This window comes from Canis aureus, chromosome 19 (genome assembly GCF_053574225.1).
Source record: "Canis aureus isolate CA01 chromosome 19, VMU_Caureus_v.1.0, whole genome shotgun sequence".
In the NCBI taxonomy this organism is placed as follows: domain Eukaryota; kingdom Metazoa; phylum Chordata; class Mammalia; order Carnivora; family Canidae; genus Canis; species Canis aureus.
In genome coordinates this window covers 17203209-17229717 of record NC_135629.1, presented here as the reverse complement: position 1 = coordinate 17229717, position 26509 = coordinate 17203209, and the positions used below count along the sequence as shown (strand labels likewise).

At 32.6% G+C, this 26509-nt stretch overlaps 1 protein-coding gene across 1 annotated transcript in view; it reads left to right on the top strand.

The window, feature by feature from the left end:
- Positions 1–605: 605 nt before the first annotated feature.
- The window catches only part of CNTN6 (contactin 6), a 275835-nt gene continuing 249931 nt past the window's right edge, over positions 606–26509 (top strand). The window contains exon 1 of the mRNA XM_077858034.1: positions 606–1303. The gene's annotated coding sequence lies outside the window, so the exon portion shown is untranslated. The remainder of the gene's footprint in view (positions 1304–26509) is intronic.

The window sequence follows — 26509 nt, the reverse complement described above, 5'->3', positions numbered from 1 at the left end:
ATGTAGCCATAGAAACCTTCTGGCTCATCAGATAAAAGCAAACGAAGTCTGAGAGATATCTTTTGATTTATTCACATTTTATTTGTGGATTTACTCTGAGAGTTATCTTTTGATTTATTCACATTTTATTTGTGGATTTACTCTCGCAGTATCCATTTACTTTAAGATGCTGAGAGTGTAATTTCTTTTCCTTACAACATGAAAATAAGTCCACGCTATTATTCCATCATGCTATAGCCATGTTTGTATGTGTTGATGTCTCTGTGTATATACAGCTTTTTCTCCTATTGTTAGCTTTTTGTTATTGTTAGCTTGTTGTTTTGTTTTGTTTTTTCAGTAAGAAATTAGTCCCTTCTGAACCAGTGATAGGATCCAAACATATTAAAAGTTTAGTTGGAGGGTGGGGTGTGAGGCACAAACAGCATTCTTCCCCTTACAGACTTGTTTTCAGGCACATGAACACTTGTTCTTGGCCTCTGGAGATTATAAATATGTTACCTAGGGAAGCAGGAATACTCTTTTGGACTTGACTCCACTTTCTTTACACACTTCTCATTTTTCAGAATCCTCACGCACATATTTTAAAAATATGATTTAGAAAGGATTTAGTGACAGTGCATATAAGACCCTTTGATTTTATTTCCCTTTTCTCTTTGCCCTGACTAGTAGCGGGAGTTACTGGCATGCTTCAGAAAGCTGACTTACATTGGAACACAGTCTTAATCAGTGCAGACCCTTAACTGACTTAATCTTTGCTTGCAAATGACAATGCAGTGAAACCAGAAGACAATAAATGACTTCGGAAACCTGATAAATAGTTAGCCTGACCCAGTTTTCAATAAGAGAGATTTTTCTGATGACCCAACAGGAGTGACTATCTCCAGTCAAAGAAAGGGGAGGATGAATTTAATCTTTCATGCCACTGGAATGGCAGCTGCTCTCAGCTCTCTCTGATTCTGTGAAGGATGGTGAAGATAGAGCTGATTTTTCAATATAGGGAGAATTTTCCTCTTGAATATTCCAAACGGGAGATTTGCACATGTGCCTCAAGAACTAATTGTCTAGGTTCCGTCAGGAATGCAGCAGGAGGGGAGCGTATTTCATGCTTAAGACCAGAGAAGAGCCACGCAATACTCAGTGGATAAAAGGCTTGCAGTCCCAGCTGGGAAAAAGAGTCCCATTATCTCCCAGCTGCATAGACATTCCATACGGCTTGGTTCTGCCTGGATGCACAGCATGCCTGGCTGAGAGCTTGAAACAGAGTTCTGCAGAAAAATTGTAAAGATCCCGAGACATTTCCCTGGTAAGATCTGTAAGTACAAAATTGTGCTGTCTGCTGCAATGAGAATTTTGCTGGGCAAGCTGCAGTTTTTCTTCCTTTCAATGTCTTTGTATTAGCATAACAGGTAAAAGCTGGGTTTGGAGGGAGAAGTCACTGCTTTATTTATACTATATTTCTATGATGTTGATGCTTAAAATGCATTTATTCCTTGTGAGAGAAAATGTATTGAATCTGTATTCTGGGGAGCTTAGGATCAAACCAGGGAAAGAGAGACTACAGGTACATTTTTCAGTGTTTCACTAGTCTTTGCTGCAGTAAAACTAATGGGCAAGACGGGATGACAGTGCTAATTCTGGTAGTTTCAGATGGCTTCACGCCCTTTCTGTAACGGCAAATGAGAAAATGTTATTGCTAATTTTTTTTCATCAAAGGGCAGAGGGGTGGGATTTGCAGTGTCCGTCGGATGATTTAAAGGAATGGTTATAAAAAGTTTCCTGGGGGAGGGATTTGGTGAGGGGAGCAATGCAAGACTGGAGGTCACATGACCCCACCAAATTTTGTCTGGCATTTTGCTTCTCCGCCAGCTTCCAGAAAATAGCTTCTGGAGTTTCCATTTACAATAGTTAAGCTTGTCAGTATTAGGTACCTGTAATACTTTATGAAAAGTTTCAGAAGTTGATGACTTGGGAACAAAACTTATACGAGCTCTGAGATTAGCTACGTACAGCCCATTATGTTAATGGAATACTGTCAACTTTGGGGGTTTGGGGAGAAATTGGAATTCATAGTTCTTGCTTCTCCAGTTGAAAACTACTTATGTTTAAATAATCAGCATCCTGACTATGTCCTCTGAGAAATATTCACAGAATGACTAAACAGAAGTTATACTGAGAAAGAAAATAGGGAGAACAGTAGAATTACACAGAAGCAATTTGGAATATGAGGTATTCATAATCTTACCTACAGTGGCAACGTTTTTTAAAAAATGTTTATGAGACAGAGCCATATGTTGCCTATTGAATTTCTAGTTTTGAACAGTCTTCATTTACCTGTGATGGGTTTATCTTTATTGTTGTAGAAGGTTTCATCAATTTATGTGCATTGTATTTTATAAGGTAAGATACTTAAGCACACTCTCCCATGCCCCAGCCCCCCACACACATGTGTGAACCTACAAAAATTCACACACAAAAAACATGCACACACAAAATACTGACCTGATTTGTATAACAAATAGGAACACACAGTCATTTCATCTTTGATGCTTCAGTGATTTTTTTTAAAGCACTATCATGGGTATGCAATCTAGAGATTTCAAATATATAAATCTGCAATTTTTAGAAGTCTTTCTATGAGGTTATATAAATGCATAACTTATCACATCCTGGCCAAAAAGTGTGTCATTTATAAACTGTATTACTTCCTTTGAACATCTCTAGTGAAGTGCTAGAAGAGTTTGTTTAGTATTCTCCATGTAACTTTCCCTAATGAAAACAAATTCACATTGTCATTTGGAGAATTAATATATATTTGGTTTAAGCTTAGACAAAAAAAATCAATTATCTCATGAAAAGAATGTGAGGTGTATTAAGTTGTTTGTGTACTTTTGTGTTTTTGACAAATTAAAATACTCAGTAATATGAAAGTAAGTTTGTACCTTTTTGATTATTTTTGTAGAAGGGGGAGGATTATGAGATATTTATTTTTCACTTATGTATTTAATATCATAAGTAGAATGCAGTAGCATAAGCTATACTCCTTAAAAATAACTTAAGCTAAACATAAAAGTTCAAAAAAGAAATCTTGTCACCTATAAAAAAACAATCATCATATTTGTAAATATCCTATGCCTAAATCCAAATAAGAAAATGAAAGGAAGAGACTTCAGAAGAATTCTTATGTACATTTTTGTTTGTTTTTGGCAAATAAGTATTTAGATAATGTGATCAGAGATAGATGATAGATAGATAGATAGATAGATAGAAAGATATTCTTTTAAAAGAATATGATCTTACCCTATTCTTTAAAAAAAGAATTGAATTTATTTTAGATTTGGATTAAATAGAAAAAAGGCTAATATGAAACTGAAAAAATTGCTAAATTTCATGTATTTTTTTTTCTAAAGGAGATATTAGGTCCATAAAAACAACACAAGTTAGGAACAAAAATTAAGAAAATATTAGTAGTTTGAAGTCATCATTTTTAGGATGCATGTTAAAATATTAAACAATCTCTTGTAAGTCTTTGTTATGATACTTACAGACATTAACACATGTACTTTATGTTTATCTGTGTTATATATGCCACTTGAACTTCAGTTATAGTATCAGTTTTACATTATTGGGATTTATAGTATTTACATTTTGGCTTAATTCACACAGTCTCAGACTTATTTGGAATTTGAAAAACATTAGTCCTTACCAATTACTTACTATTCAATTCATCATTCCTATATTCTTAGTTTTGAATTATTTCTTGGATTGTTGGATTTCACTCTTAACCAGTACCCATTCACCAAAGAGATAGTCATAGATGCTATATTTTCTGTGTGCCTACATAGAACATTTTCTTCTTTTGCCTTATACATGGAAGACACATTAATCTTTTTGAACCACACATATCTTTCCCTTTAAAAGCCTGTAAATATTTGTAAACAATACTGGAGACTCTTCCCATACTGAATGTTACTGCCCATTGGTTACTAGATATGTCTGAAATTTCCATCCTTAAATAAAAGTTGCTGCTTTCTGATGTGTGTCCAAATGATTCTTCGGGTTGTTTGTTTGTTGGGTTTCTTTTGCCATAATATATCCTAGAATTAGCCAGTTTTCTTCCACTTTGCTTGAATATGGTGTACTACATTGATTTGAGATTTTTAATTCAATTTTGTTGTTGTTACTTTCCATATTTGATTTTTTATTGTTATTATATCGCTTGTTCCTTTTTTTTTTTTTTAGGATCACCAGTTATGAGCATGATGGATCTCATTTGTCTGTCTTCCACATCTATCATTTTATCCAAATTTAATTTTGATTTTAAACTTTTTCAATTCACTTTGATCTTCTTTTTAAAAATATACACAGAAAGATTATGTTTTAGAGAAATTTAATCTGTATAAGAATAATTGCCTAAGCATTATGTTAAAACTGTGGCTGATCTCATTTTTCAACTGTGTTTCTCTTAGCTTTTTTCCCTTTTTTCTTCTTTTTATACATAAAAATGTATACATGAAAGATGAATAGAGAAAACAGAAGATTTTTAGGGCACTGAAACAACCCTGTGTGATAGTGTCATGGTAGTTACATGTCAGTATGTATTTGTCTAAACCCATAGAATAACCTTGGTATGAACTATGGATTTTGGGTAATAGTGATGTATTAGTGTAGCTTTGTTGAAAATAACAAGTTGTAGATCCATGTACACTGTGATGGGGATGTTGATAATCGGGGAAGCTGTGCATGTATTGGGGCAGGGAGTATAACCTAGCAGACTTGGGAGCAATCTGTATCCTCCTAAAAGTAAATGAAGGAGAAAGTTCTTGTCAGCTTTCCTATATGCCTGCACTTACTCACTTCATGTAGGTCCATGTTTTTGTTTTCGTTTTATGTTTTTTTTGTTGTTGTTGTTGTTGTTTTTTTTTTTGGTATTTGGCAGCAATGGAAATGTTTTTCAGATCTATGTTTTGGGGTTGTATTCACATACATTTTTATTAAAGACAAAGTTTTTTTACTTATTTTTCTTTCTTTTTGTTGTTTCTGTAGAACAAGACAGGAATTAAAATATATTTTTAAATAAACATCTTTCAGTTTTGGAGAATTATTTTAAATAGAAATTTCATTAGAAAGCGAAATTATTCCCATTATTCATATTGACAAGGGCTATTCTAGTCATAATTGAATATGTACTATATATTCTAGTACTAAATACTTGTGATGAAGATATAGAGGTATAATACAGGGCATACTAGGGAAGAGAAAAAAGCAGAGCCATTGGGCATTCTTATTATTCTATTATGTATTATAATTATTATATATATATATATTTTTATTCTTAACACTCACCTGTCAGTCTTTAATAATGAAATCTATGGCCTACTTAACTATCTTGCAAGGAATCTTGAGGAAATTTAGGGTGAATTTGGGTCCTAGTAACATGAATCAAAATCAAGAGTCTCAAATATTTTATGACAGTAAAGTAGGTATAAAATTTATACATAACAAGCTTCGAATTAAATGAATACATGAATGGAATTACTGATATTGAGATTTTTTTTCTTTTAAGATTTTATTTATTTATTCATGAGAGACACATTGAGAGACAGAGGCAGAGATGCAGGCAGAGGGAGAAGCAGGCTCCATGCAGGGAGCCTGATGTGGGACTTGATCCCGGTCTCCAGGATCATGCCCTGGGCTGAAGGTGGCGCCAAACCACTGAGCCACCAGAGTTGCCCTTGAGAATTTTTTTTTTTAAAGAAGCCATGAGTGAGTCATGTATCTAGTGAAGTACAAAACAAATTATCTTACTAGTAAAAGAAGTTCCATCCTCTTGAGTGTGTATATAGTAACACCAAGATTCTGGAGGCAGGCCTCTTGTGATAAAGGGCCACACATCAGCTATTGCTTTTCTCTACATTTGGCACAAAATAGCTCTGTGGTCTTAAGCAAGTAACTTAGGCTCTCTACACCTCAATTTCCCATCCATAATGGGGATAATAGTAGAACTGACTTAATAGTAATAGCAAGAGGAACAAATAGGTTAACTTGTGAGAAGTATCTTGGAAGAAAGAGTTGAAATTAATAAGCACACTTTATATTAGTTGCTTGATCATTTTTATATTAGTGTTACTATTAAAATATTTTGCTTATGAGCCTTGGGATTAATTGGGAAAAAATAATATTAAACAATGAAAAAATGAGAATTATAATCATCATCTAATCAAATATAATGGGTAGTTAGTAGAGAATTTAATTTGGAGGTGTAAATTATAGTTAGATATGAAAATGGAGCTCAGGGAATCTTGTGACAAGATTCGGAGATGCTGATCCTCAGATTCACATAGCCTAAAAATAGAAATGATAGTTCTGCATGTACCAATCAGAGCTGATCAAGAAAAAATTGTTTATTTAATTTTCTGACTATAAAAACAACATACTGAAAAACAGAAGAAAAGAATAAGCCATAATTACTTTTACCAAAGAAAACCATCACAAAATACTTGTGCATTTTTTTCCCTGTTAACAGTTTTATTTTTCTATTTTTTAAATTAAAATTTTAATATCCTAAAAAAGTAATGTATGAATTTGGAAACAAAAAGATGTGGACTTATCGGAAAAATAGTAAAACAAAAAACTAATAACTTTCCATGTATTTCTAATCCCACTTCCCAGAGATATTTTCAATAGTTTATTTTATTGCATTTATTGTTTGCTCTCTTTTATTGAATTTGTTAAGCATTCTATATTCCTTTTTTCCAATATTTACTACCTTAAAATTAGATATTCTATTACATTTTAGTGAACAGAAATATTTTAACATAAAATAAAACTTTATACTTTCTAATAAAGCTAAAGATAAAATATCTTGCTTTTCACAAACTGGACAATGGCTTGCTTAAATTTCCTCCAAGACATTTTTCCAATGTCCATGTTTCTATTTTTTTTTCACTTTGTATTTAAACTTCTCCTAATATTTTATCAATAATTTTTTAGATTGGGGCAGGCTGGGTGGCTCAGCGGTTTAGCGCCGCCTTCAGCCCAGGGCGTGATCCTGGAGACCCAGGATCAAGTCCCGCATTGGGCTCCCTGCAGGGAGCCTGCTTCTCCCTCTGCCTGTGTCTCTGCCCCCTCTCTCTCTCTGTCTGTCATGAATAAATAAAGGAAATCTTTAAAATAATAATAATAAATAAATATAAAAAATAATTTTTTAGATTTATGACATTTTTCTGTTATTTATTAATCATTTCTTCTTACTACATACATACATCTTGTGGATTTATTTTCTAAGTACTGAAGACCATTTGAAGATCATTCTAGAAACAATCTTAAACTCTCTTATAGTTTATCTTTCTAAAAATTACTTACCTTACTCGCATTTTAAGAAAATAATACAGTTGGTTACAAACTCCATGTGACTAATAATTTTTTTCTCAATATTTTTTGCATATTTTGTTCAGTGCTCTTCTGGAATATAATTTTGCTCATGAGAAGACTGCTCAAAATCTAACTATAACATCTTTGAAGATATATTTGTCTTTGTTTCATTCTGGTAGACTTTAAAAATTTTTCTTTGCAGTGATGTCTTTGAGTTCATTACAATGTGTGTAGGTGTGGATTTGTTTTAAATTTATACCATTCTGGCCTCTACAAGCTCCTAAATCTGCCTAACTTCAACTTTGAAAAATTCTGAGCTACTATATATTTACTTTTATCCCTTTTGCATCTTTATTTTTTCTAAGATGCTCATTAGGTATTTGAACCTTCTTCTATTCTTCTTTGTCTTATTTTACATATTTTTACATCTTTTTTTGTGTTTCACTCTGTATGATTTCCTTTCACCTATATTTCATAAATTTATTTTTCTTTTCAGAATTTTTTTTTGATTTCTGTAATTTCTATTGCTTATTTAAAAAATTATCTTATTTCAAAGTTGATTTTTTTATTATTCAATTAGTTATAGTTTTCTAGGGACAAATTATTCATTATTTGTGTCTGCTGAATCTCCCTCATGGTGGTTTATTCTTTTTGGTGTTTATAATCTCCTTTTATGACAAATTCACCTTCAGCAGACATTGATTCCCAAGAGAGACAGTCATTATCAGAGTTGAAGATTCTTTTCTACAGCATTGCTCTATAATTTCTCTGTTTTGTACTAGTTTCTATGTTAATTTTTGGCGTAAAATTACCTTACCATGCAGACAGAAAAAAATTAGGCACTATCCTAGCTTGAATAAAACTTGATTTTCAGCATACCTCTGGAAGGCCCTTTCTTTCCACTAGATAAGCAGAATCCTCTAAAGTCCTCTGTTTCATGACAGGTCCTCTTTTCCTTGGTTTATTCTAACTAGCATTGCGTTTTCTCCTCATTTTGGGTCCTCATCAATCTAACCCTGAGTTTCCTCTTTATTTTGGGTCCCTGACAATTATTCTTTTTCATTTACAAACTTAATTATGCATTTTTTAAAGTATCTCTTATATAGCATTCTATATGTCTATGGTAAAAATGATACCTTTCTGCATCATATTGCATGCAATCATATACTACCATGTTAACAGTAGTTTTCCTCATTTGCTTTCCATCTTTTAGGAAGTGATCAAACTTTCCGGTTTGCTGGTACTTTATTTTCTTCTGGTAGTCTTATGACTTCATAGATTTCCTCTGATGCATTTTCAGTCAGTTTAGTAGTGCTTTAAGGGTCAAAGCATAACTCATTCCAAAATTTTGAAGCACAAGTTAATTATCAGTTTAAAATAAGATTTTTCACAGAAGTCAAAGATGCTGTTCCATAATTTTTTATTCACTATATTATCACATTAGCATATAAGAAATGGGTGAAGTCAATTCTATTTCTCCATTAATTCCTCAAACGTTAATTTAATTTACTAAAGTGCTTGATTTAGTCCAGAAGGACAGTTTATTCAATGAGACAGTATGCCAGGAAATACTCTAGGTTTAGTTAGAAAAGCTGGCCAGTTGATGTTGTTTACATATTCTCTAGGATTGGTAACTATATTAATTCCTTATGTTTAATGGAGTACAAACTCTTAAAATGTACAGGAAATTACTCAAAATGTTTGTCAGCGCAATAATTCCTAATAACACAGTCAAGCTGAGTGGTAAGCAGATCATTCTTCTTTTAGATGATTTCTGTTGGTTAAAAGTGAGAATTTGGATGGGTTTTTTAAAAAAGCTTTTTATACATGTTCTTTTAAGGGTGGAAGGAGAAACTCAATTAAGACATTTTGTAAAGTTCCTAGTAATTCATCACTCTTGTATGTAAGAGGCCAACATGGACATTTTATTTTCAATGCTTTTATTTGTTCATTACTCCAAAATTTAATTGATCTGGCTACTCTTACATTTTTATGATAAAGGGGTTGTGTAAGGAGTTTTTTGTAGTATCTTTGTAAATATCAGGAATATATTTGTTGGAATAGAGCTCTTAGCAAAAGAACATAATTTTTCTCCCTAGTACCTGTCAAAGTCCTCCAATCAGTAAAGAGCAATAAATGAAAGAGAAGGTCAGAAATCAGACACGATGCTACTTTTCTATCAGCTGATATAAGAGTAAATTAAAGAAAGTCCTTAAAGTTTTGTTGGGATGAAAAGGTTACAGTTACTCAAGTGTTGATAGGAGGTAATTTTTTTAAGTATGACATGAAGATGTTTTCTGGGTTGATGTTAGTTAGCAAATTCTTAAACCTGCTTAATTGTGAATCTGTGGTACTGACAGAGAAGCTAATTCTGACATTCCTATTTATATGTTAACACAAAAGTGTATATTCAATGATTCTCTTAAAATTACAATAGTGGCTAAAATATATGTATTTTTCAGAGATGGCTGGTTTATTTTAAGTTGATATTTTGTGCAAACTGTATCTGTGCAATTTGTAGACAGGAGAATGAGAACTTTATCTACATCTCCCTGTCAAGATATAGGGCACTTTGGTGTGGAAAGCTTTCTGTTTGCTGACTTCACTCTGCTTCCATCTTTTGCCATAAGATGTTCAGAATGATTATTCAGTGACAGAAACAACTTTATTCTAGAAAAATAGAGACTGGAATTTAAAAGAAAAATCACCTTTTTGTCATGTGTATTTCAACATAGAAAGCCAGATAGAAATTTTCATACATTTACACAACACACACATCCATTATCTGCACAATACTTGCGACAATTCCTTTTACCATTAGTGGCTTCTTTACTTAATAAAGATCATTTTTCACAAAGAAGCATGAAACAACAACAACAGCAAATAATTTTATGCCACCGAAGTTTTAAGATTCATAAATATATCTTTGGATGTCCTAAAATATTTTTTTCCATTCTCAGAGTTTTAGCTCCTGGATTTTAGTTCTTTTATGTTTCCACTTGTACATGAAATTACATCAGTTTATACAAAAATTCTGGTTAATTTAGGTGAATAATTTAACATAATTAATTACTAATATTAATATTATGGCCAAATAAAATGTACTACTAATAAGGCAATAGTAAAGGTGATTTTAAAGTTTTATTAAATAACATGTCAGAGACCAAAATTTGTTAATTTCATCTTTATTTATGATTGAAAAGTGTGATACATAGAGTTAATTACTACTGCTATCTTATAAACACAGTTTTAAAGGGTATTTTAGCTTTTTTTAAACACAGAAATTTGTCATATTTTGGCTTGTTTTATTAACTGTCCCAGAGTCTAAGTTCTTGAAGGCTTGGACCTTGACTAATTCCTCTTTGTATATCCTTTGCTCATTCATAATAGACAATGATTTTCACTAATATCTTAGTTCCACAAATATTGCCTGAATACTTACTGTGTGATTGATGCCATTCCAGGCATAGGGGTGTTTAACTCTGAACAAGAAAGAGAAAAGTTCTGCTATTGTGAAGTTAAAATTTTGAAATATATTGTTGAGCTCAATTAAGCTTCATCTCTACCAGTTGGGTAGCTAACATTGTTAATTTTATATCTTACTTGAGAAATGAGCATTAGAAGTTAATTTATCTATTTCCAAGATAATTAAAAAAAAATACTGTGGTACAGTAAGAAATACCAAAAGGACTAAATTTAAATTAGTAAATTTAAATTAGGATATGTAGGGCAGCCCTGGTGGGGCAGCGGTTTAGCGCTGCATGCAACCTGGGGTATGATCCTGGAGACCTGGTATCGAGTCCCACATCTGGCTTCCTGCATGGAGCATGCTTCTCCCTCTGCCTGTGTCTCTGCCTTTCTTTCTCTCTGTGTCTCTATAAATAAATAAATAAAATCTTAAAAAAAAATAAAGGGGTATGTATTTGCTTGGAATAATAGTTATCCAATTATTATCCAATATTAGATAGTGATATATTCTAGGTTATGCAAAATATTCACAATCTGCCTAAAAAAGAGTGGATTAGCAAAAAGTACCATCTCATATAAATGTTCATATAATCTTCTAATCATATGTCCTATTTCCTTTACCTGAATGTGATTCATTTTCAGCAAGTAAAGAGTACTTATGGACTTTTTGATATGATGAAATTTGATCAAGATTTGCAAATGACCTCAAATTCTTAAGTAACTTTGAAAAATTATACTATATAGCAAATGAAGAAAATAAAAGTCAGAAATTATTTATTTATTTATTTTTAATTATTTGTTTTATCAAAATAGAATTAACATACAATGTTATATTGGTTTCAGGTATACAACCTATTGATTTAGTAATTACATATATTACTCAGTGCTCATTGCTTAAGTATGGTCACCTCTGTCACCATACAGTGACATTACAATATTATTGACTATACTTTCTAAGCTGTCCTTTTCATTTCTATGACTAATTTGTTTTATGACTGGAAGTTCATCCTTCTTAACCCCTTTATCTATTTCACACATTCCTCTACTTGTCTCCCATACCGCAACCACCAGATTATTCTCTGTTTTGTGGTTTACTTCTATGTTCATTTGTTTTTTAGATTCCACATATAACTGCAATCGTTTGACATTTGCCTTTCCTATCTGACTTATTTCACTTAGCATAATACCCTCTTGGTCTATCCATGCTGTCACAAATCACAAAAAGATATGACTCTTTTTTTTAAGGCTGTGTAATATTTTAAAGTGTGTGTGTGTGTGTGTGTGTGTGCGTGTGATATCTTTATCCATTCAATTATTGACAGACACTTGGGTTCCTTCTTTATCTTGGCAGTTATAAATAACACTGCTATAAAAATAGGGGTGTATATATCTTTCAAGTTAGTGTTTTTGTTTTCTTTGGGTAAATACCCAATAGTGGGAGTACTGGGTCAAAATATACTTCACTTTAATCTTTTTTCTAGATTATGAAAATTATATACCTCTATTACACAAAATTTGGAAAATGCAGAAAAATTGCTGATTATAGTGTCACTTAAGATATGACATCTTTTTGGTCATCTTTGTGTGTGTGTGTGTGTGTAAAATACAGCATTGAAGTGAATCTATATTTTCTGTTTTATAACTTGTTCTTATTAATTAACATACTGTGAGCATTTTCAAATATCATAAATATTCCCCCAAATCTGAGGGATATTCACCAGGTGGGTGTGCCATAAATTTTCTCAAACCAATAATGTATCATCATATATTTAGCTTTTTTAGAATTATTTACTACTTGTGAAAAATGTTATGGTGCCTATATACTTGTACAGAGATGTTTTAATATTTAATATTTTACATGATTATTTTTAAAAATAAATCTGGAATATTAAAATTTCAGAGTTAAATATGTATTATTTTGAAGATGATAGTGTGTATATCACTAAATTGTCCTTTGGGAAGACAATTCTATCTGTATTTCCAGGCAGCTGAATTCCCATTGCCACACACTTGTAAATAGTACACGTGTACATTGTGAGCACTCTCCAATTGTATTGACAAAACAAACACAGAAACTATATTACAATATTGTTCTAAAAGACCCTTTTCCATAATATGGTCTGAATATTTCATAAGTGTCTGGACGATTTTTATCTGCTAATTTTATGAAGGTCGGCTCATATCTTGTGTCCATTTTTCCATTTGGATTGCACTTTTTTTTTTTTTTTGCTCAAGAAGTTCATCCTACATCAAGAAGATCACACTTATTTTTCACGTTTCAAACTTTTTTTCTAAATTTATAATATAATTGTATTTCAGGCTGAAACCTTGTAAAATGTGTGAAATATTAACTGAACCTCAGTCTCTTTGTTTATTCAATAGCCTGGCTTCCACAAAGTCAAAAAACTGCATAAAAACTGAAAGAGTTAATGTTTCCAAATATGTTTTTATAACTCTAAGTGATATACAACTACTGATATACAATTATTGTTCTTAGTCTTATTAAATTAAATCAGTATTTAACATGGATTGTATAGTAGGTCATAAAGTCTAAATGAATAAATTTGAAGTTTACTAAGGAGAGGGACTATGTTTTCAACTATAGTTCCAGCACCTCCCAGAGTGTCTGCCATGTGGTGGGTATTCAACAAATGCTTCCTCTAAGGAATGTAGATTCTAAATATACTAGAGAAACGTTAAATTAAATACATTTGTGCTTATTCCAAATATGCTATTAGTGTCATCTAAATCTAATGGTGTAAAAAATAAGACATATTAAAATAATTAATGTTAAACCTAAATATATCTTTACCCTTGGCAACCACTGTAATCTAGTCCATGATAATGCAATCAGAAAACTTAAGTAGTTATTTATTGTACAACCTGAAATTATATTTGACCTATCTTTGGAGTTGATTTATGTTGTGGGCTTTCAAGGATTTGGCCTATTAGGACAATTCAGAAGTGCATATAGGTAATAGGAAACAGGTTTGAGGGTAAAACCTGTGATTGTAAATCTCTCTGGATCTGGCAACAATTTATAAATTTAAAGAGAGACAGACTATATATGTGATGTGTGTGATAATTTCTTTATCAGATAGCTCAAAGAATGTGAGATACATAATTTGCTTCCCCAGATGCTTAGAAGAGCCTCTTAGTTTTGTGTTAACCTTCATTTAACTTAGTATAACTTATTATGGTCATATATGATGCTATTTTATTTTGGAGGAAAATAATGAGATGTGATATTTGGCTTTGCCAAATAGTATTTTAGAAATAAATTTTTGTTTGATTTAGACTGAATATATTCATCTGTATGGCATATTTAATAATGAGATGAAGACCATCAAATAAACATGTTTTATTTCTGTTTAGAATTATGACATTTATAAATCAGATTATGCTACAGTGAAAAATAACCTCTAAACCTTTCTTTCTTTCTTTCTTTTTTAAATAAGAGCTCTTGCTTAAATGACTTATATTTTAAACAAGAGTTCTTGCTTAAATGACTTATATTCAGAAAATGTCAATATAATCTACTTTAAGCAGCAACAGCACAGACAACAAATGAAAAATCAAATATTATTGCATGCCTGTAACTGAGTGCTCTTTTTACATATTGTTTTTTTGTTTTCCAGCTTTATTTAGATATAATTGACATATAACTTGTTATTTTAAGAAATACAACATAATAATTTGATATATGTATATTTTGCAAAATGATTACCATAATAAAGTTAGTGAACACATCCAACACCTCACACAATCACATTTTTTTCCTTTTTTTATAGTGAGAACTTCTAAGATCTGCTATTTTGATAAATTTCACATGAACAATATAGTATTGCTAACTATAGTCACCATACAGAACAATACATCCCCAGAAGTTATTTATCTTATAACTGAGAATTGGTCCCTTTAGACTAACTCACATCCCTCATATCCCTCACCTTCACCCTCATACCCTGCCCTGGAACCACTCATCTGCTCTCTAAGAGTTTGATTTTTAATTTCATAAGTGAAATTATACAGTATTTGTCTTTCCCTCTCTATATTAATTCACTTACTACAATGCCCTCAGAGTTCACTAATGTTGTCACAAATGGCAGAATTTCCTTCTTTTTTTATGGCTGGAAAACATTCCAGTGTGTGTTTATGTGTTTATACACATACCACATCCTCTTTATACATTAACCCATTGATGGACACCGGTTATTTCCATGTCTTGGCTATTGTAAATAATGCCACAGTGAATATTGGGAAACAGATATCTCTTTAAGACAGTTGATTTAACTTCCTTCAGATACATACTCAAAAGTGGAATGGCTGGATCATATAGAAATCCTGTTATTAATTTTTTGAGGAATCCTCCTTATATTGTTTTCCATAGTGACTGCACAAATATACAATCCCACCAAGAGTATATAAGGGACACAGTCCCTAAATCTTAGGAATTTGATTCCACAAAGATTTCTCTGTGTGCATCTGTAAGGAAACTATCCTCCAGTCAGAGGTTCATTGTTAAATTTCATATAAACATGTTCTTCCACAATTACAGAAGAGAGAATTCTAGGGTCTTGCAGTGGCAGTTAAATGCTTCCACTCAGAGGAGATATATATTACTTGAATTCACATTTTCACATTTAATTGGCTGACACTAATCACTCAGGGGAATGAAGAACTGATATTGCTTACATATTTGAAAAGAGGAAAATAAGAAACATTGGTGAGTAACAGCAATACTTCCCACTTTGAATTTGCTGACAAGAAATTCTCTGCCTGGACCTTTTGCTCACTAACTTCAGTTGTGCTGATTAATATCACTCAATAGCTCAGGTAACTTTTTTGTTTTGTTTTATTGAGATACATATTTTATCTTTGTACATATTGAGCAATGAGGATAGATTGTGATCAACTTTTCTTTGTCTGCTGTGCACTAACAGCCACCTCATTCATTGCACTTTCATTCATTGGTTCATTCAGTCAATAACTCCCTGGATCATCTATTCACCCTATCCAAGACTTTGGAGTATCATGGCTTAGAGGAACAAGGTTTGTACTCCTGAATCATAGATCATTTCAAAGAGATCTATTTGAATTAAATCATCACATAATATGTCATCTGTACAAACTGTTCAGAAGAGCAGCTACATGGTTCTGTAGGAACCTAAAATGAGCAAATAAAAGCCAGCAAAGACTTCCATGGGAGAGTGCTGACTAGCTGTTGACTAGGTGGATGTGAGGGAGAATGTTCGTGTAGAAGGAAGACATGAACAGAGAAGGCATTGGCAGGGGTGAAAAACAGAAAAGTGGTGAGTTGAAGTCAAGGTAGATCAGAGGTCCAGGTGCCAGAGGAAACTAGAGAAGAGGACTAGAAACTAACCAAGAGGTTCTGTAGCTCATGTGAAGACTCTGGATATTCTTCCTAAGAAAATAGAGGAACTTTTGAAAACTACTGAGAATGAAGTAACATCAGCTGATATATATGTTGAAATAATCATCCTGTCCACAATGTGAGAAACTTAATCTTTCATTATTCAAATATTTGACATTAGATAGATAAGGAAATCAAGATGAAATGGGATATCAAGGGAGAGAAGAGCCACCTGTCTAGAGTTTCTTCTCCTTTGACAAATAAGCAAACCTTATTTTGTATATTACAAATTTTAAAATTCGGTTCTTTGTTCCACATATTAATTTCTTCACACAGTAGTCAATTATAACATTTGAAAAAAATAAAATAACAGTTTACTAATTTTTAATTTTTTCTTTTGTGAAGCCCAAACTCACAACCCTGAGATCAAGACCCAAGCTGAGATCAAGAGTCAGATGTCCAACCCACTGAGCCACCCAGGAGCTCTAAGTTTACTAATTTTTAAAGGGGAAGTTAATAAAGTATATAAAATAACAATATAGAAAAATGAAATAATAAATAATATATCTTCTGAAAATTATTCCAGAATATTTCCCTAAACCTTTATGTTTTAAGGATAACAAAAGTTGTGATATTTTCATTCAAAGCTAAAATTTTATTAACATTTCCCAGACATGTAAGACTCTCACTGTGGCAGATAATCTTTGAGAATAATCAAGATGTATATATATATATATGCTATGCCTCCTTCTAAGAAGTGGGGTCTGTTTCCTTCCCCTTGATTTGCTTTGAACTCGTGACTTACTATGACCAAAAGTGGAAGTGAAGCTGTGCCAAGTCTCAGGCCTTGAGAGCCAGACAGTTTCCACTTGTATCTGAGCACACTGGTGTACAAAGTCACGGTATCTGCTGGAAAGAGTAGTCAACAGACTCCCTAAGTGATGAGACACGAACTACACAAAGAGAGAGGCTGCTTCGGAGAGAAACATAGGCTCCTCAGCTAAGAATCTGTGCCAAGGTTTAGAGAGCTTTTCTTGGATCTTCCAGTCCAGTTGCAGTGTCAGTGAGTTCAGGTAACACTACATAGGTCCAAAGAACTAGTGAACCCACAGAATTTTGAGAAAGAACATGTTGTTTTAACCACCAATTTTTGAGTTGGTTTGTTATAGAGCATTTAATAAGTGAAACAATTATGATCACTTAATTTTTACAAGGAAAAAAATGGTATGGAGTATCTTCAAATTTCCTATTGTGCACATTGCAGACCCCTAATGTGTACATCCTTATTAAAAATATGCTAAGAGTTCCATGGCATAGATTTGGCTTTGAATGCTGTATGTGGTTAATTTTGGACTTTCAAATCTTTAAAATTATAAACTTCTGCATCAGACCAAAGAAATGAAAAAAAAGATAGGAAATCTGTTAGATTCACTTTCACCTTGATGTGTTTTATATGTGCAGAGTTGGTTAGAACTTGAACCAATACCAAAATACAAGATATGAAAAAAAATACAAGATATATATGCTATTTTTGGCCTTTGAGGTGGCTTGAGGGGAAGAAGAGTAAAGCAGTTTCACGGATACCCATATACTTAGGTTAGAAATATGGAGAGTTTTTCTTTTTCATTTTTGAAAAATCTCTATAATTTTCTTAAGTGGTTTCTTTAATATACTGTGGACTTTGGGTTATTTTCATATCAGGTTACAGATATTGGTTAGAAGTCTGTCCAATGAACATCATATATTTCTTTGGGCTCATAGAACAATTTAGAGGTAAAAATATAACCAGAAATTGATATTTTAAAGCATAATTTTATTGTCACAATGCATGCTACCATATGGATTTTTGTTTTGCAGCATGATTATTTTGTTTTGCTAATGTACATGTTGTCATTAATGATGATAATAAAACTGCACTGATTTCCCCAAGTGTTATATTATTAGTAATTAAGAGAAACTCAGCTGACCTAGCTAATAAACAGGTGCTTTTCACATGAAAGTTAGAGAAATGACTATCATATATATATTTTTTGCTTTAAAATTATACTCATAGCATTTCTATTTCTCAAAAAGTTCCATTGTTCATTTGAAAATTAAATGTTAAATTGATTTGATTCTCTATATAATTATGATGTGACTGCATATTTATTCATACCAAATTCAAGAACATTCATTTGCAGTTGCCATTCATGTAGATGTCAAAAATGCCACATTTTATTGTGTATATTGTGAGAGGGCAAAATAAATAACCTTTCCTGCTTAAAATTAGATTGGTTTTTAAATATGTCATTAATCATATTTTAGACTTTACAAGATCAAAACGAAATGGCCCAGAATTTTAAATTTTCCTGAGTGATAAACACTAAGTAGTTTAGTAATGTTTGACCATGTTCCAGGTGTGTTGGTGGATTTCTGAAGATGGTGCACTTCTGTGTTCTGTAGTCTTTCAGTTTTTATGTTAGGTGCTAATGTGTATAATTAGCATGATTTCAGAGTTGTGACCCCTAAGGCAGAGAAGTATTTATAAGAGTTGTGGTCTAGCCACTTGAGAATAATATGAAATGGATATAGAATTAATTGAGCTGTAAAGAGTTTGCTGAACAAAGGTAGCTGTAATCTGTGTCAGGGGGTGCAAAATTGAATCACAAGAAGCTATTTAAGGGTAAATAGGACCTGCAAAAATCCATCTCCATCTGAAGGGTTTAAACTTGAAGTCTCCAGTTCTTAGAGTAGATACAATTACAGTGTGTCTGTGTGAGTATTTTGCAGAAAATCACCTGAGATATAGTTGGTTTCTACTACCTACATTTAATCCTCAAGCTTCTACCCTCCAAAATGTTTTAATTCATTTGGTGTGGTAAAAATCATAAGAGGATACAAGTCTATCTATATGAGAAGTTTTAGAATGAATTAGAGACAAGGACATAAACAAAACCCATAGTATTCATACCTTTGAGGTAAGTTTAGGATTTAAGTTTTAGAATTAAGACTATACTAATTAGAATGGTTTCTGTGTGTGTATAAAATGCTTGTATACTTAAAACACTGAGGGGCCTCTGCCCACTCAGACTTTGTAATTAAATAACCAACAGAAAACATAGCAATTTAATTCAAAAATGTTTTTAAATTACTAATTTTTATTTTTAAAAGTTTGAAAATATTTAGGAGAAGTTAAGGCTTACTATTTTATTAGAGTAATATACAAGATTTAAATACTCAGAAATATTTTCCTTGTTAGGGTCTTAACGTTGATTGGCATTTAAAACACTCAGGAAAACAGAATATTTCAATTTTATGAATAATATCCAAAATATTAAAGAAATTGTAATAACCTAAGTTGTCAGTGAGCCTGATTGTTTAAGTATATTTAGTCTATTCACATTAAGATAATTGAATATGAATCATGGCAAAAGTAAAGTTTTTTCTTATTTTACTAACATAAAAAATATAGCCAAATAAATTAAACTTAACAGTTTTTTAAAGATTTTATTTGTTTGAGAAAGGGAGAGAGAGAGTACAACAGAGGGAGTGGCAGAAAGAGAGAGAGAAGCAGTCTCCCCACTGAGCAGGGAGCCCAGGATCATTCTCTGAGCCTAAGAGGCTGAGAGAAGCTTAACTCTCTGAGCCACCCAGGTCCCCCTAAGTTTAACATTTTAAGAAGAAAACAGCGTACATGAAACTCTAATAAAGTATATACTAGTGTACAGCCCTCACTGAGTACTGAAACCCTAAGTTCTATGGAGGTAAAGAGACTCACCCAAGATGACAGAGTAGACACTGAGACTCAGATTTTAATATGCAAATCCAGTGGCTATGGTTCCCATATTCATTCTTAAAAAAAAGTTAGCTTTTTGTAGATGTGTGCAAAATTTTAGAGTAAAATAACATCATGTCCTGAAACAATCTGTAATCTTTTATTGTTGATTTTCTTGCTTAAAATGGAACAAAGCCAAAAGAAAATAAACCTACAGTACATTAAAAGAAGTCATAATGCTATAAATAAGATATTATCTGCCATTGTTTTTCTCTTCCCAGTTAAAAAAAGTTTATCTTCTTGGATATGATTTTTAACTCTAAACAGAACCAGCAGTTTTGCTGCTGTTGACTTTTTAAAACAGCATAACTATTTTGAGTCTATACTCACAATATATTCTTATTTAGAAGGCATAATAATTCATTTTACATTATTTATTGCCTCTTGAACAGATTTGAAAAGAGGATCTGAGTAATATCTACAAAAATGGTATCTTTTTTATTCTCTTCATTTTATCAATTTTGATGATGATCCTGTGATATAAATCTAAATGGAAAGCAAATAGACCCATATTTTTATTCATATGCACACACATGCTTTGTATTTGTATAGAGTTATATCAGCTTTTTGACAAAGGGACTACAAACAGATTCAAAAAATGTTTTTTATATTCAAAAAAATTTTAATGCTTCCTCTCACTCTTCCCTTTTATTGTAATTTTTCCAATTTAATTATTTTCATATATTTCTTCTCCACACAGGCCCTTGATAGTTTCTCTCAAGGGTAGGTCAGTTTTAAACTACCTATGGGTGGTATTTTAAAATTGTTGTATTATATTTAAGCACTTATATTCAGCTGTTATGTCACCCTTGGATATTCTATGTGACCAAAAATATCAGACCAGTGTTCTTCTTCAGGGAAAGTGCTTTATGCTCTCTACATCTGATATTTACATGAGAGGTATTCAAAAAGCAGTGAACAGAGTTTTAGGAAAAGAGATGGATGAATTGTCTTTTTAAATATTAATGTCAAAAAAGCAGAATTACTTTTTGATTTAGGGTATGCAAATATTTACTTTTATTAAAAGTAAATCTTTAAAACATATACAACTCTGCTCAAAAATAGAAGAACCCCTTTTTTTAATTGAAAAAAAAACACATAAAGCAAGTATATTATCATGGGGAAAGTAGGTACTTTCTATATCATTGTCAAAAAACAAAAATTGCTTCTTGATTTAGGATCCCATAAACTGATATAGAGGTGTGAGTGGCTGGAAGAAATCAATACCATCCATTGTTTCTCAGAAGGTGGACTATGCACACATTCTAGCTTCTGAACATTTCTAAAATAGGTTCTCTCAAAAATGGCAAATTTGGGAAAAATAAATTCCTTTTATAGATGAATCCTGCAGTAAGATGACATATCTTATAATGACTTCACTAAGATTTTCACTTAATATTCAGCAGCCCTGAGGATTTCTCTATCTTCTACTCTAAATCAGTACTTCAGGAAAAAATGATGAGCAGGTTGACAGTGTTGTCAGGATTGTGATTGATATGAAGCTAGCATTGTGGGTGATGTGAATATAAGGCCTCCTGGATCCTGACCCAAACCTACACTTGGTTTCATGACCTCTGCTTTGTCCTTAGTCACAGGAAGATCTGAGATTCTTAGTGTAGAGATAAAACTTGTCCTTCTCTTTGGGTCCAAATGAAGAGGGAGTTGGGAAGAATTCATGGTGGCAGTCAGGCACATTCAGATTTGAATACTAGTCAGCTGAGCCACGTACAAGCTGGATGAACTGGGGACATACATTTTTATTTTTCTAGCCTCACCAGTTTTCTCACTTGTAAAACTGGGAAATAAGAGTAGCCCTATCTCTTATGGTTATTTGGAGGATTAATTGGTATTAATGAATCTAAAGGTTTAGCACAGTGTCTGAGATATAGTGATTACTCCGTGAGTTTCAAGTGGTATAGTTTCATTAGATTCATTATGAATAAAAAAAATGTTGTAGATGGTGTAAGGAATGTGGTGGCCCACTGAGGACCTATAGGGACCCCATACAGTATTTGACTCATCTCTTTTGCAAATGTGTGTTATTCAGTTCAAATTAGTAAGGGTAACAAGACTAGCCACTCACATTATATAGTCCCAGGTACTTTTCCAAGTTCTTTACATAGACTAACACATTTATTTTCATAAAAACCCTCAGACATAAGTAATACCATTCCACATTTTACACGTAAGTAAAGTGGGACCCGGAGGGGTAAAAGAAATTATTCAACATCAAACAGCCATTAAACAGTGGAGCCAGAATTCAGAACCAGTCAGTCTTTTGCCAAAATCAGTGGGTTTTACCACCATACTCTGCATTCGTAAACTGAAAACCAAGGCACCCTAGGGCACCCCAGAGAACTCACAGAGACACCGCAGGATACAATTAAATGTTTCAGAGAAATACATCTGATGTTCAACATGTCAGTTACTACATGAACTACTACTTTGAGGTTTCTTTCAACATCATATGGTACTACTTTCCTTTCAGTATTACATCTTTGTTGAAGCTGGGTTCCCAGTAGTTGCTTTGTTAAGAAGCAAATACTGCATGACAGTCAATATAGAGCAGGAAATAGGCAGAGCACTCTTATTCCAAGGTTTGACAAGTCATGTTTTGTCTAAGAGGAGCACACTTGCCATAAGTAAAAGTGGTTATTTTTGAATGGAATAAAAGTATTATTTTTCTTTCAGCATATACATACTGTGATTTTCTAACAGCCCCCTAAGTTGTTAGAATACAAATTGTTTGAACCAAACTACTTTATAAATGGAACTGTTAGATGCTTATTTTGGCCTAGGGATGCCATAAAAAAATTACTGAAACAGAAAGAATAAAATGATCAGAAAAAAGTTGCAGAACTTCTACATTGCATTATTCAGTGCCTCAAGGAAAATTCTATTTGAAATTTAGGAATCAGTTCAATCAAACCTTAATATTATTAAGGTTTAATAATTTCTCAGGTACTTAGAAATTCCTTTCTCAAGGAGCTCACAGTAAAATATGGAAAACAGATACAAAAGTTCCTCAGACTGTATGGTGTTAAATGTCAGAAGGACCAAATCCTCCCAGGCAGGTCACACAAAGATTTGGAATGACCATGGCATTGAGAAATGGGAAGAAATTTCACTGGGTGGAAAAGCAACCATAAGAAGAGATAAATGAATGAGAGAGGTCAAAATATATAACATTTATAGAATAATGAGTACAGTAATAATGGAGCATTTACTAATTACACTGTCACTTCTTAAATACTTGTTAGTTCCCAGGCAGTACTTTTGGTACTGGGTTGTGAAGATGAAAGTCAGAGTGTCTTTCCTAAGGCTCTGATATCTCTTGGGGTTCCTAATAAGAAAACTGAGTTCAAGAGAGTGGTAGGAGATGAAATTAGAAGGGATGGATAGGGGTGGAAGTAATATATTGCTTTTAACTTCTAAAGAGGCAAGGGATGTTTAGAATAGTAAATAGAAGATCTAATTACTTTGGATTAACTAGTAGCCAAATGCATTCACAAATATTGATATTATTCAAATTAGCTTCCTCTTACTGAAAAAAGATGCCGAATTTTTGTATCCTCCTGCTGAATAAATGAGAAGCATATGTATATTTTTCCAGAATCATGACTTATTCAGTTTATAGTCTAATTATTGGTTGAGAAGATAAGTAAATAACAAATTATCATATGAAAAATGTGAGCCTGGGAGTAATTAATGCAATAAAATAGATTGCTCAATATGTGAACAACTTCATTGTAAATTCTAGGAAAAGGGCTTGATTTCTGAAGAAAGATAATAACATTAAAAAATCTTAAGGATTGAATTAAGAGATAATTAAAAATATTTGCAGGATATAGTAATCAAATTCAATAATCAAATTCACTAACTCCGGCACGATGAGACTATCGAATCTGCATTTCCCTATTTGTCCTAGAGGATTGTCTCAGGATGCAGTGATAACTCTGCTTTGTCATCTAGTTAATCCTAGATAGCTCTCTAGTGTTAACTGGAGACCTCTATTAAGTTGCAGATTATCTCAAGATGCACACAGCAATTCATGAATAATTATATGTAATGGTATCATGTTACTAAAACACATTAATCAAAAGCCCACACCTACACAATGGACTAAGAGAATCATCTCTCTAGGTTATCTCTTCATCGTATGGGCACACAGCTAGAACAATCCTCTCCTCATATATAGTCACCATTCATTTATTTGTCCATTCAATAGAAATTTGAATGCTCACAGCCAGCCACTATGATAGCAAAAGTACTACAGAATTCAAAAGAGCAGGAGACGATTTCCAGCTGGAAAGAGTCCAAGAAGGTAGAGGCATACAATCCATGTTCTAAAGAATAGACTCTTCAGTTATATGTGGGTGTAGGAGTATTCAGTATTCTAGTCACAGGCTGTGGAAGGACAGGAAGGTATAAGTAAACTAAAAGGAGAGAAATGATTGTAATGGCAGGATGAGTGATAGCATTAATTGAAGAGATCTATATTTGTGTTCACTGGTATAAGCCTCTTTCCTATCTAGCTATCACATAACTTGAACGTAGTTTGTTATTAGCTGTTGCTTTATTCACTGATGAATCAAGCCTTGGAGATGTTGAAAGCTGAGTGTCTGTGTGTTGCAGGAAGGGAGAGGTGAAAAGAAGTAATAACATCCTCTTGCTTTCTCCATTATTAACTCAATTCAGACAAAGATTATTAAGCACCTTCTATACGTTATATCCTATGTGAAATTATGTGGATGTAAATTTAAGAAAAGACAAATTTCCTGTCTCATAGGTCAAAAGAAACATGGGAAGCAGTAAAGAATCATGATAAATGTAGTCAAAAAAAGAACACAAATGTAGATATAGTCAAATGTTAGCTCAGAAGAGGTAAAGGATAATTGCTATTGATGGTCAAGAAAGAAGACTTCACAGAAGTGTTATTTTAAGTCTCAAGACGTTAAGCAAAGAGATTTCTCACTCTCTGTCCTCCCTTGAAAGACTCATAAAAGCTAGGAGAACAAGCAGCAGAAACAAAAATTCCATTGTTAATGAAACAGAGACTAGTATAACTCAGAAATACAGGAATACAAAACAGAAGGATACATGGTAAAAGGAAATGAAGAGAGGAAAAAAGTCGCACTGAAGTGCCCTGACAGAAAAAAAAGCTGCAAGAAGGAAATGAATTACCTTGCAGATTCCCTAAAAAAGATCAGGAGCAGAAGTTACCTTATAGCATGAAAGTAGTAAGGAGGGATGCTGAGACTGAAAGTAGAAGACTTATCTGAAAGTCTTTCACTTGGGTTCCCAGATGTCTACTTTTTCCCATAGTGGACTATCTCTCTCTCTCTCTCTCTCTCTCCTTCTCTCTCTCTCTCTCTCTCTCTCTCTCTCTCACACACACACACACACACACACACAGCCTATTGGAAATTGGAGGAGGAATATTTGCAGAGAAATTAAGCTAGAGAGGCTGTAAACTTTCAGTCTTCAGACAGGAAATAAAATAACATGAAACTTCAGATAGAAAACTGAGAGTTTAGATGATCCTTCTTTGGAGAAATTGAGAGACTCTAATTATAACTCATAAATATCCATCTTTAGGAATTTTTCAATGAAGAATAGAGTCAACATTGATAACCTAAGAATTAAGACCACCAAGCAATAAAACACATCCATAATTATAGATACATGAATGATTATTTAGGGTTACTAAACATTTTAGGAAGCCTTCAGTGTAGGAGAGTGAGCCCTACAACTAAATAACAACTATTAAAATGGCATGATAAAGAAACAAATAAGAAAACCTCAAAATTTACCAATTTCTTTACTTTTCTTTTTTAAGATTTTATTTATTTATTCATGAGAGACACACAGAGAGAAAGAGGCAGAGACATAGGCAGAGAGAGAAGAAGGCTCCATGCAGGAAGCCCAATGTGGGACTCGATCCCGGGACTCTGGGATCACACCCTGAGCCAAAGGCAGACATTCAACTGCTGAGTCACTCAAGTGTCCTCCAATTTCTTAATTATAAAAGCTTTTTCATCCAAGAAAAGGAAATTAAAACAAATAAAAGGACACAATATACGAATTAGAAATAATTTGTAAATTATGAGACTAAAGTTAAGGGAATTATCCAGAAAGGAAACAAATAAAAATAAGCTGATGAGTGGCAATATATAAGAAAGTTAAAGAATTAATGTATAAAGTTCAACATCCTAGTGAATTTCTAAAACATAGACAAGATAAAATTAAAAAAAAAGTGGAGGAGAAAATAAAATAAGACATATGATCACAAAAGTGGCCCAATTCTAAAAGGCATAGGTCTTAGGATTCAAAGGATTCCACATCCAACACAATGAATGTGAAGACCCAAATCTTGAGAATATCCTATACAAAGAGAGTAAAATGAAAAATTTCCATATTCTTAAATTATTTAAAATCTACTCCCTGTGATCAGATATTTAAGGAAATGCTCTAAAACCCAG